This window comes from Pan paniscus, chromosome 13 (assembly GCF_029289425.2).
Source record: "Pan paniscus chromosome 13, NHGRI_mPanPan1-v2.0_pri, whole genome shotgun sequence".
Taxonomy (NCBI): domain Eukaryota; kingdom Metazoa; phylum Chordata; class Mammalia; order Primates; family Hominidae; genus Pan; species Pan paniscus.
In genome coordinates, this window is record NC_073262.2 from 65,721,542 (window position 1) to 65,735,429 (window position 13,888).

Consider the following 13,888-nt stretch of genomic DNA (forward strand, 5'->3'; position numbering starts at 1 on the left):
GAATATAAAAGGATTTTTCTATTGTGAAAATCAGATTACAGGATATTTCAAAGTTTTCTTTTTAGGTTAAAACTCAGTATTATTATTATTAGAAATATTCCAAAGATACTTAAATTTTATTCTTTCAGAATATAAAGTGTTAATTGAACAAGGATTTATCAAGCTAATGAACAAAGAACTGCTGTAAGTGCTGGGGCTATTTCAGTGAACAAGGACGCGCAGTTCTGTGATTTTCAAAACGTAAGTAACAGAGGTACAGATAATGAACACAAATAAATTTTCAGATTGCTTTGCATCCTATTAAGTAAATATATACAGCTGTGTATTGCAAAATAAGAACAGTAAAGCATGGAGAACAGGTGAGAGAAGGTCCAAACCAAGAACCAAAGATTGGGAAGGAGGTAGCCAGTTGGAATTGTAAGGGTACATCCTGGGCAGAAGTAACAGTAAGTGCAATCAGCAAGGTAAGAATAAGTATGACCTGTTCAGCAATAGAAAGGAGACCAGGTTACCAGAGTAAGGTGGAGAGTGGTTGAAGTTGGCCAGAGACAAGTCATGGAGCCAGTGAGTAGAGTTTGCTGCATTTTAACATTTAGGGTTCATTTCTATTTTTATTGGTAAGAGAATCCAATTGTCTTCTGGGGGAACCAATTTCTCCTACAATCTCAGGCTAGTGCAGAATCTCAGTGTGGATCATTTTCCCTTTCACAGGGAATACTTGACTCAGGCCTGACTATACAGCTCATCAAATACTCTGCTATATACCCTTGTGACCCAGTCAGAGGAGAGTCCTGAGGGCAAAACATGCTGTCTTCTGTAGCATAAGAATCAGGTGTTTTATCATCATGTGGATACCTCATCATGATGCAGACAGCAGAGCCAAGAGTTGGTGAGAATGGATTCTGTAGACATCCTCTCTAAGTGCTTAGGTCAGCATACTCTGAAGCCAGATTTATCTTGAAGGAGCAGTTATTTTGAGTTAGGTTTCCTGTCTCTTAGAATCATAATGGAATGAGATCATATCTACTAATTAAACTCTATTAAATATATTGCTCGAAATGTTCCCATTTATCCACCTATTTAGCCTTTGATCAATACAATTTTAAAATCTCTCATTGCAGTTGTATTTCTGTCAATGCCACATTGTATTTCAACATTTAGATGTGCATCTCTTTATTACTGCTTACAATGGTACTGATGCAAAATGATCTGCTTTGACGGATTTGATTGTTCAGATCCTGTAGTTCTCTCTTCTATTAAAAGAGTTCCAGCTTTGCCTTTGCTTTATTTTTTTAAAGCACATTTCTTGTGTGATGACTATCATTAGTTGTTATTTGCTTATTTAGTTCTTCATTTTTATTTTTAGCAACCTGACTTCTTACCCTGAAGTAGCAGGGCCCTGGTCCTTCAGTAACTTTCTGGGGAGATTTACTGATCAATCTCACTGCTCTACTTACACTCACCTCCTTACTGTTCTTTGAATACACCTGACATTTTTACTTTAGAACTTTAGCCCGATGTTATTTGTTCCTGTAATTCTCTTTAACCAAATATCCCCATAGCAATTTCACTTTCCTTGGGTCCTCACCACAAAATCACCTCAGCTAAGCTTTGCCTAATCTCTTTTTTTTAACTTTTTTTGAGACGGAGTCTCGCTCTGTCGCCCAGGCTGGAGTGCAGTGGTGCAATCTCGGCTCACTGCAAGCTCAGCCTCCCGGGTTCACGCCATTCTCCTGCCTCAGCCTCCCGAGTAGCTGGGACTACAGGTGCCCACCACCATGCCCAGCTAATTTTTTTTGTATTTTTAGTAGAGACGGGGTTTCACCGTGTTAGCCAGGATGGTTTCGATCTCCTGACCTGGTGATCCGCCCGCCTCCGCCTCCCAAAGTGCTGGGATTACAGGCATAAGCCACCACGCCCGGCCTAATCTCCCTTTTAAAATGTCACGGGTATCCTCATCTGGGGGACACGAATATTCCCCCTTTTTAATATTTTATCTTTGTTACATGCCATTATCTAACATATTAACTATTTTACTTAATTAATCTTATTGATTATCTGGCTCTCATACTAAAATGCATAATCTGTGAAAAGAGGAATTTTGTCTGTTTTTTTTCCAGCTTTATTGAGGTATGATTGATGAATAAAAATTGTATGTATTTAGGAAATACGATTAGATGTTTTGATAGTTGTGTGCATGGTAAAATAATTACCACCATTAAATTAATTAACATATTATTCCCTTACATATTTACCTTTCTTCTTGTTGTGAGAACGCTTGAGATCTACTCATAGTAAATTTCAACTACAGCATACCATGGAGATCCTGAAGGCTGGGTTTCAGACCACTGCAATAAAGCAAATATCACAGTAAAGCAAGTCATACACATTTTTTTGTTTGCTAGTACCTATAAAAGTTATGCTTATACTTTTGGTTTCCTAGTACATATAAAAGTTATCCTTAATATTTAATAAACACTAATTTTACACTAGCCCGTTTCAGAAAATAGAAAAGAACATTTTTCAACTCATTTTATAAGGTCATTATTACCCTGATTCAATCTTGGGAGATTGTGTGCTTCCAGGGATTTATCCATTTCTTCTACATTTTCTAATTTGTATTCATAGAATTTTCACAGTAGTCTCTGAGAATCTTTTGTATTTCTGCAAGATCAGTTGTATTATCACCTTTGTCATTTAGATTGTGCTTATTTGGATCTTCTCTTTCTTGTTAATCTAGCCTGGGATCTATCAATCTTATTTTGTTAAAGAAAAAACTTCTGGTCTTATTGATTTTTGTATGGATTTTTACATCTCAATTTTATTAAGTGCTTCTCAAATTTTATTTATTTATTTTCTTCTGCTAGCTTTGGAGTTGTTTTGTCCTTTTTTTCCTAGTTCCTTTAGGTGCAAAGTTAGATTGTTAGTTTGATATCTTTTTAACTTCTTGATGAAGGCATTAGGGCTATAAAGTTTCCTCTTAACACCACTTTGACTACACCACAGAGATTTTGGTAAGTTGTGTCCCTATTTTCATTACCTTCAAATAATTTTTTATTAATTCCTTAATTTCAGTGTTTACCTTTCAGGAGTTATTCATAAGTAAGTTGTTTAATTTCCATGTATTTGTGTGCCACTTTAATATAATAAAATATATGAAATACATAGGGATAAACTTAAAAAAATATGCAAGAACAAGCACTGGAGTCTACAAGAAATTGATGAAGAACTTACAGAGGATCAAAATGAATAGATAGATATAGATATATTAGATAGTGTGTGTGTATTTATATGTATATATGATATATATGATATATGATATCCTATCATATATATGATATATATGATGTATATATGATATATATATACATACACACACCATCTTTGTTAATTAGAAAATCTACTATTGCTAAGCTGTCAGCACCTCAAACAGTTATATAAGTTTTGGTATAGATGTTGAAATACTAATTTTAAATGTTTATGTAAATGCAGGGGATCTAAATCAGGCAAAAGATGTTGCAAAAAGTAGAGCAGAGTCAGAAGACTCACACTACATGGATTTAAGAATTACTATAAGGCTATAATAATGAAGACAGTGTGATATTGGCTTAAGGCTAGACACATAGGTCAATGGATCAGAATAGAGCATCCAGAAACAAACTCATACATCTATGGCCAATTGATTTTCAGAAAAAGTAACTCAATAATAAAATTATTGCTGTGATTGAGTGGATAATCCTTCCCCATCCCACCAAAGATGTGCATGTCCTAATCTCTAAACCTGTAAAGATGTTACCTTATATGGCAAAGGAACTTTGCTGATGCTATTAAAGATCTTGATTTTCAGTGTGGCCTCCTGTATAATTATCTAGGTAGACAATATAATTACATAGGTCTTTAGAAGAGGGAAGCAGGAGGTTCAGAACAAGAAGGCAATGTAATGATGAAATCAGAGTCAGTGAAGGATTACTGACAATGTTATTCTTCTGACATTGAAGATGGAGGAAAAGGCCAAAAACCAAGGAATGCAGAAAACCTCTAGAAGCTGGAAAAGGCAAGGGAAGGATTCTCCCCTAGAAACTTCAGAAGAAACCAGCCTTCCTGAAATCTTGCCTTTAGCTCAGTGACATTAATTTTGGCATTCTGACCTCCAGAACTATAATACATTTCCATTATCTTAAGTCACTAAGTTTCTGATCATTCGTTCAGCAGCAATAGGAGACTAATGCAATTGTCTTCAACAAATTGTGTTAGAACAATTGAATAACCATACGCAAAAAATCCCTCACATCTTACCCGACACCATTATAAATTTTGAATAAAAATAATTAACAAACTTAAATGTAAGAGCTAATGAATAATACTTCTAGAAAAAAAAGAAGAAAATTAGATTAGACAAATATTTCCTAGATGGGATACTAAAGTATGAATCATAAAACATAAAAAATTGGGCTTAATCAAAATTAAGATATTTTGCTCTTCAAAATATACTGTTAAGAAAATGAAACAGCCATCTAAAGATATGAAAAAGATATTTGCAAACATGTATCTCATAAATGACTTATATGTACAATATATAAAAAAGACAAAAAGTAACTTAAAAATATATAAATAGGTAAGATATTTTAACAGTTACTTTACCAAACAGGTTTTATGAAAAGCAAATAAAAACATGAAAAAATGTTCAACATCATGTAACTAGGGAAATGCAAATTAAAAACATGGAATAGCACATCGCTGTTATTAGAATGTCCAAAACAAAACAAATGAACAAAAACAAACAAAAAACTATACACATACACACAAACAACTGAAAATTCCAAGTACTAGTGACAATGTAGAGCACCTGAAACTCAGACATTGCTAGCAGCAATGCAAAATAGTACAGGCGACATTGGAACATGTATTAGCATTTCCTTGTAAAGACAAATATACATTTATCATAGAACTTAGCAATACAAGTCCTAGCTAATTGTGTAAGTAACTAAATGAACATAAATGCCCATAAAAGGCTTGTCCTTTAGTGTTCATAGCAACTTTGTTCTCAATAGTCCTAAATTGGGAAAAGACTAAAATAATCATCAGTTGGCCCATGGATAAACAAATCATATTGTATCCATGTAATGAAATACAATGAATAATTCTCAGCAATGAAAAGGAACAAACTACTAAATTTCAAAGTGAACAAATTTTAAAAGCATTATTCCAAATATAAGAAACTAGACATAAATACCACATAATCTATGACTCCATTTATATAAAAGCATAAAATACACAAAGCTATAGTGACAGAAAGCAGATGATGGTTTAATAGGGACAGGTGGTTGGGGGGAGGGTGAGGAGATGTGGGAAATGTCATGCGTAATGGATCATACTTTGGGTGGTGATTACATAATTACATATATATATATATATATATTTGTTAACAGTTGTTGAATTATGCACCTGAAATTGTTAAATATGATTTTATGTAAACTATACCCCAAAAAGTCGATTTTACAAAAATTACTAATACACTCAAAACACAGATAAGTCCCTTAAGTGTTACATGGAACAAATGGAACAAGATGCAAGAGTAAACAGTCTATGATTTCATTTATATGATGTTAAACAAGACAAATCATCTACAGTCATCGACAAAAAAAAAAACTCAGAAACGTGTTGTCTATGGAAATGATGGTTGACTGGAGTCTTACACCAGAATAATATCTTGGTAATGGAAATTGTCAGTAGTTTACCAGTGTGGTTGTACTATGATGTATACATTTATCATAACTCATCAAAATTTACACTTTGGATTTCTAAATTTTAAAAAATTTACTATATATAAATTTTACCTCAATAAGAAAAAAGAATGATTTTTCATATTTGGACCCAAACTAAGAGTGCACAATTTGTCACTGTTTTATGGTTTTATACCATGCCACTTATTTCAGGAGTTATTAAAACACTAAGTTATTCTGTGGTTTGCACTTTCCAAATATCACAAACAAAGTCTCCTAACAAACACTCTAGACCAAAAATCTATGACTTCAAAATTCCATACTTAATCCCTTAAGGTAAAATTAAATTGTAAGTGTGCCTGAGGTCATCTCTTTCTAAAATTTCTTGACCCAAGAGTAACTTCTTTTAAGAACTATGCACATTTCATTCAAAAACAACATAAATTTGCAGAGATGCTCTTTCTGTATTAGTCTTTCTATTAGGGGGCTGAATTCTCAGACTATTTGTCATAAGAGAGGGCTATGGTATCTACTGGCAAACTGCATACAAACTGGGTCTATCCCTTAAAAAAATTTCAACTACTTATAAAAACTTTCTATTTAACATGGTGTCTAGTATAACTTGCTGCATTCTATTTATATTCTATACTTATTATTTAATTATTTGATAGTTTAAATGGAAGGGCTTACCTTTATAAATGTAGCATTGGCAACTATGTTAATTCATACTTTTAATTGTCTAAGTAACACAAAGCAAACTGGTTTAAGCAAAAAAGAGAATGTACTGGCTCACCTGACTGAAAAGTATACAGCATAGTTTTGGACACTGAGAAGAACAGCTGCTTAGATATTATTATCAAGGCTAGATCTCCCTTTGCATCTCTCAGCTGTGCTCTCTTCGATGTTGGTTTTATTTCCAAGCTGGTACTCTACCCAATAGTGACCCCCAGAAGCTTGATGACCGTATCTTAATAGTTCATGTAAGAAGTAATAACAATGCCTCTTTCTTAATAGATTCAGCAAAGTTGCCTGAAAAGACTGCCATAGATCTAACTTGGGTAAATCTATGAACCAATTTCTCTGGAAAGGAGATATAAAATTCTATTCTTGACCGAGAGGGTGGTCACGTGCTTATCCTTAGAATGGCAATAAAGTCAATACGCCCCAGTCACATAAACTGAGAGTTTAATAGCTGTGATTTTCAAAAGGTGAATCAATATCCTTCTAAGAAAAGTTGGAGATTTGAAGCTATTCAATCCACACATATAAAAAACAAAACTGAAACCTTATAAACAAAATCTATCCTCTGTAGTAATCGAACAGGATGCTTAAATAAATCCTTTGCATAGAGTTGTTTAAGAAATATTTGTTCATTGAATAATAGTGCTTTAATGCTTACTTTTTCTGTATAAAGTTATGTTGTTCTTACAACTAAAAAGGTTTCTCTTGAAATAATCTAATCTTCCTAAATTTTAGAGAGCTCTTTTGATACAAATTTCTAAGGGGAAACCATAAAAATTTCCTCCTAATTTGTCTTCTGCTTCCATATTTTTCTTCTACTGATACAATTTTATTGTGTGTCTAGTAATTATTGCCAATGCTCTTTCAAAGAGGCTTTCTTACTCCCAGTAAAGATTTTGAGGGCAGGGCTTGAATAAAGCCATAGAAGGAGCCCCCATGTCCTCAAAAGATCACTGATTTAAGATTTACTTGTACAGCATGAACTCTAGATTATCTGATTTCATACTGAAATTGAAAAACAGATTATGCTGAATCATGTACACTGTCTATCCAAGTACCCTTCATTATCAAAAGTAAAGCTTTGCTGGAATGCTGGCCAGAATGAGGAATACAATGGAACCTATAAGTTAAAAGTTAATATATATGTATATATTTTAACTTTATGTTAAGTTCAGGGGTACATGTGCAGGATTTGTAGGTTTGTTAATATGTAAATGTGTGTCATGGGGGTTTTTTGTACAGATTGTTTTATCACCCAGGTATTACGCCTAGCATCCATTAGTTATTTTTCCTGATTCTATCTCTTCTCCAACCCTCTGCCCTCCAATAGGCCCCAGTGTGCATTGTTCCCCTTTATGTGTTCAGGTGTTCTCATTCAGCTTCCACTTATATGTGAGAACATGTGGTATTTAGTTTTCTGTTCCTGCATTAGTTTACTAGAGATAATGACCTCTAGAGCCACCCAAGTCCCTGCAAAGGACATGATCTTGTTCTTTTTATGACTGCATAGTATTCCATTGTATATATGTGCCACATTTTCTTTATCCAGTCTATAATTGATGGGCATTTAAGTTGATTCCATGTCTTTGCTCTTGTGAATAGTGCTGTAATAAACATACACAAGCCTGTGTCTTCATAATAGAATGATTTACCTTCCTTTGGGTATATACTCAGAATAGGATTGCTGGGTTGAATGGTAGTTCTGTTTTTTAAGTCTTTGAGGAATCACCACACTTTCTTCCACAATGGTTGAACGAATTTACACTGCCACCAACAGTGTAAAATCGTTCCTTTTTCTCCACAAGCTCACCAGCATCTGTTATTTTTTGACTTTTGGTGTGAGATGGTATCTCATTGTGGTTTTGATTTGCATTTATCTAACGATCAATGATGTTGAGTTTTTTTTCATGTAATTGTTGGCCACATGTCTGTCTTCTTTTGAGAAGTGTCCTTTCATGTCCTTTGCCCACTTTTTAATGGTTTTATTTTGTAACTTTAAGTTCCTTATAAATGCTGAATATTAGACCTTTGTCAGGTGCATAGATTGCAAAAGTTTTCTCCCTTTTTGTAGGTTATTTGTTCACAGTTTCTTTTGCTGTGCGGAAGCTCTTTAGTTTAATTAAATCTCATTTGTCAGTTTTTGTTTCGTTGCAATTGCTTTTAGCATCTTTGTCATGAAATCCTTGCTCATGTCTATGTCCTGAATGGTATTGCCTAGGCTTTCTTCTGAGGTTTTTATAGTTTTAGGTTTTATATTTAATTCTTTACTGCATCTTGAGTTCATTTTTGCAAAAGAAAAAAACCACAAAAACCCCATCCAAATGGCAGCAACCTCGAAGATTGAAGGTAGATAAGCCCACAAAGATGAGAAGGAATCAGCACAAAAATGCGGAAGACTCAAAAAGCCAGAGTGCCCACTTTCCTCCAAATGACTGCGACACCTCTCCAGCAAGGGTTTGGAACTGGGCTGAGGCTGAGATGGCTGAAATGACAGAAGTAGGCTTCAGAATGTAGATTAAAAACGAACTTCACCAAACTAAAGGAGCACGTCGTAACCCAATGCAAGGAAGCTGAAAATCATGATAAAACAATGCAGGAGCTGAACAGCCAAAATAGCCAGTATAGATAGAAATGTGACTGACCTGATAGAGCTGAAAAACACACCTCAGCAACTTCACAATTCAATCACAAGTATTAACAGCAGAATAGACCAAGTGGGGAAAAGAATCTCAGAGCTTGAAGTCTGTCCCCCTGAAATAAGACAGACAAGAATAGAGAAAAAAGACTGAAAAGGAAGGGAAAAAACTTGCAGAAATATGAGATTATGTAAAGAGACTGAATCTATGACTGATTAGGGTACCTGAAAAAGATGGGAAGAATGAAACCAATTTGCAAATATTTTTAAAACCAAGAATAAAGAATATTGGGACCTTGAAATCAGAATTTTAACAAGTCAAATTTTTCTGACCCCCATGAAGCTTCTTCTCACTCAACACTGTGTTTTTTAGTACCTCATCTTCAAGTGTAAACCTTGTTTCACTTAAACCAATCCTCACAGCATTAATTCTGCCCTCCAGAACTGGGCATATGAGCTAAATCAGGCTAATGAGATTTTAATCCAGCTGTTGGCAGGGAGAAGTGCAAAAAGTTTTATCTTTCCTGCTGGATTAGAAGGAAATGAAGAATGGAGTCAAAAATAGTAAGTTGGGTGAGGAAATATGAGAAAAATACCAGGTCCTTACTTGAGCACCAAGATCAATTCTCACGTTAAGCAATATTAGTTATGGCAGCATTTGTTTACAATACTAGTTGTACCAGCATTGTTGGTTTTACTAGCAACAGTAGCTATATGACCAGGAGCTAATAAATTGCCTTTATTGTTTAGGCCAGATTGAGGTGATTTTCTGTGACTTGCAACTAAAAATATCTGAAGATTTAGGATGCATATTAATACTGATAATTATGTAGAAATCTTTTTTAAGAAAAAATGAAACCAAAACACAATCAAAGATAAAACTCTCTATAATATGTCAGTAAACCTGAGTCTTCCAAAAAACTAATTGTTAGATTTTTCGGGGATTTGGGGTTTTTTTTTGTTTTCTTTTAGCTGTAATGTTGCATTAAAATCATGTCCTGTACTTTTTTGAGACTCAAATGGATATATAGACTTCATAATAACTAAAGAGTTACCAAAATTCAATTTAATATGGTGTTGAGGCTAATGAAAGAGTAATTCAACTGTGCTAAGAACACCCTAGACCATTTGGATGTGTCTGGCCACTAATCCTACTTCGTTTACATGCAGTGAGGGTAAATTTAGGCCAAGTCTCCATGGACAAGACAAAGAAGAGAATCAGGTCTGTTCCCCAGATAATTCAGATAGCAAATTCATCTGCTCAGGGAATGACCTAATTCCCCTCAATTCACTGGTCAGTTGCCTCCAATGGGTGGTTTGTTTGATGAGCAGGAATCCTGCTTATCACCATGCCCTGTCCAAAGAGGAAGTGGAAAAGCACAACCCTTTCTCTTCTCCTCACTTTTACTCTCTCTATGTTTCCAGACTCATCATGTTCTATTTATAATCCCATGCCACCTTCTTACATGAATAGAAGCTGAAAAAATATGAAAACTAACCAAAATTTAAAAATTAAAAAAAAATCTGGCATTGAATCACAGAATTTCTAAAATTTCTGTATACAGTGTATATAGAAGTGTGGCCTAGGGCCACTGACACAAAACTCACCAAAGGTGATTACTAGAATTTCCTAGTTAAGCCTCCCCACCCAGAGATTCCCTTTCAGTATGTCTGAGACAGAAGCCACAAAGTTGAAATTTTAGTAAGCCTCATGTGAGTTTTAGGCACATGAAAGTTTGAGAAACATTGACACAAACCAGGTCTTATGCTTTTCACACTTTTATAGCTAATTATTTGGTCTGTATAGCAGGTTTTGAGGTGATTATAGCATAAATACCATACACTTTTTTTTTTTGGTCAAAAATAGGTCTTGAGAGAGTGTAAGGAGTTACCCATCACAAATGAACTTTCAAACAGGCAATAGGGGCTGTACTGTCATGACCATGGGGGAAAACACTTTAAGCTATATGTTACATTGATATTTTTTACAGGAGTCTTAGCATAACACATTATTATGCAAGAGATGTTGAGCAATTGAGCATATTTAGTGATAATATACTCTTTGCTATTTGAAAACAACAAACACTATCACATTCGTTCTGTTTTTAAAATAGCAGATCCCAGTTACTTAGCCTGTGAGGTTACGCATCCAAAATTTTTGTAGGAATTTTTAGCACAGGCATATTGTACATGCATGGCACCAGGTTATTTTGGCACAATTACATCAGATTAAAGATCCGCTGAGACATCCTGTAAATCTAGATAAAATAGCTCCCAATATCTGCAACTGTCAGTGACAGAGCTCCAAATGCTCACAGTCTGCAAAGCAGCAGTAACTTATATAACAGTCTACCTACAACTACGTTTTTGTCAAAGCACTATAGATACTGAAGAATGTATTCAAACACTGTAAACTAGCTGTGTAGAGGTAAGAGAGAAACATAAAACAAAACCAGAATATAATCACCTAAATCCAAAACGTCCAGCTTCCATGTATATCCATTCTAAGAGAAATGACGGAGCACAAGAAGTAAGGAGAAAGGAAACAGAAAAGAATTCCAGATGTAAAATTATATTAATATTATTACATTCCAGTATATAAGGAAGTGTATGAAAGTAATTTTATTGTATCTATAGGAACAAACTTTCATTTGGACTAAGAAGTACTTTAGCTCTAAAATACATATTTTGTCAATATCAGGTTTTAGTATTTGCGTCAAATCCTTAAATCTTATTAAAAAATTTTCAAGTGCTGTATAACAAATCTGATCTCTAGATGAGTGAGAATTAATCTCTATAATAAGGAGGAGCAATGGTTTCACACTATTTCCTCAGAGATCCCAGGACTAGAGCATAATTAAGCCCCCATCTGCTGATGGTATTAACACACTCTTTATTTCCAATCATTTTTCCTTTGAGTGTGGGACCAGGACCAACTCTGAGGTGAGAAGTGGGAGGGGAAGGACAAAACAGGTTTTACTTTGGAGTAGTTAGATGTAGTTGATTCAGCAAGCACATTCAATTTGAGCACCTGCTTCAGGTCAGAACCTCTAGGAAGAAGATAGCAGGATGAGACACTGTCCCTGATATTAAACAGTTACAGTCTAGTGATGGAATTCTCCTTGCTGTGCTCCACCTTAGAATGACTTGATTCCAATCCTTTGTGTGCTGAGATTTAGAGTCGTCTTCCTTTCTGATAATCTGTCTCCTAAAGCTTTTTATTTTTATCTGAAAAACTGCCATCCTCTTCCTTTCCTTTATATACAAAATTTTTTAAGAATGTCATCTCAGTGTTTGTAATGTTTAACCTTCTCTTATAGTTTGATTTTTGCTTCCACCGTTTCTTTAAAATTGCTTTTGCCAATGTCCTCATTTCATGAATGCTATTTTTTAGTGTTTATTTGAATAAAACTCTGTGCTGTATTACATCACTGTTTGTCCCATGTATTTAAGGTTTATTGAGTGTCTCTTAAGGTCCCAGCGTCCAGTGCTGGGGATTAACAATGAACAAGTAAGGCAAGCACCTTGCTCTCATAAAGCTGGTATTTTAGGTGAACACTGAGGTTGGTTATCCATAAAACTCCTTAGCTTCAGGAAACCATTTTTTTGTTGTTGTTCTTCTTCTACCTCTCTGAGAAGGTTTGCTTTATAATACCTTTTTATTCTAACTATTAATATTCCTTTTAAGTTTTTGCCCTCAAATTATTTTCTTTCTCCTCTTTCTCTCCTAGTGTAACTTTGTTCACTCTACTACCATCTATCAATTCCAAATGAATTTCTATATCCAGCCTTGAAACTTCCTTGTGCTTCAGACATTCATATGTCTGCTGGATAGCTGACTCTAACTGCATTTCTTGAAGAAACTCTAAAGTAACATGCCCAAAGCTTAACTCATCATATTCCTGTGTCTCTAATCAATAACTTTTCCTGTATTCTTTATCTTATCTGGTGAAGGCATCAACCATCCCAATCTATGCTAAAAATCTGAGAATCACTCTCAACCCTTTCCTTTCCCTTGGTTATCTCCATCACATACATGTAAGCAATCATCGGAAGTAAAAGGTATAATTCTAAATATTTAGTACATATTTCTTTAATTCTACTCCTTTGTCATCATCCCTCTCACAGCCAAAGTAAAGATTGGACATTTCCCTCCTGAACCTTGGCATCACCTTCTTAAGGGGGCCCATTGCCTCAATTCATCTCTCATACAACATCCACATTAATTTCTCTGCTTAAAATTCTTGAAGAGTACCTGTCAACAAAAATTCAAGTAAACAATTTTTGACACACAGTAACTATGTACCAAATCTTTGTGAAACTGAACTGTTCTATGCCTTATAAATTATTTCGCCCTTTGTGATGGTTAATACTGAGTGTCAACTTGATTGGATTGAAGGACACAAAGTATTGATCCTGGGTGTGTCTGTGAAGGTGTTGCCAAAGGAGATTAACATTTCAGTCAGTGGACTGGGGAAGACAGACCCACCCTTAATCTGGGTGGGCACCACCTAATCAGCTGCCAGCAAATATAAAGCAGGCGGGAAGACGTGAAAAGGAGAGACTGGCCTAGCCTCCCAGCCTATGTCTTTCTCCCATGCTGAACACTTCCTGCCTTTGAACATCAGACTCCAAGTTCTTCAGTTTTGAGATGTGGACTGGCTCTCTTTGTTCCTCAAGCTTGCAGATGGCCTATTGTGGGAACTTGCAATCCTGTAAGTTAATACTTAATAAATTCCCAAGTATATACATACATATATATATATCTCCTATAAGTTCCATCCCTCTA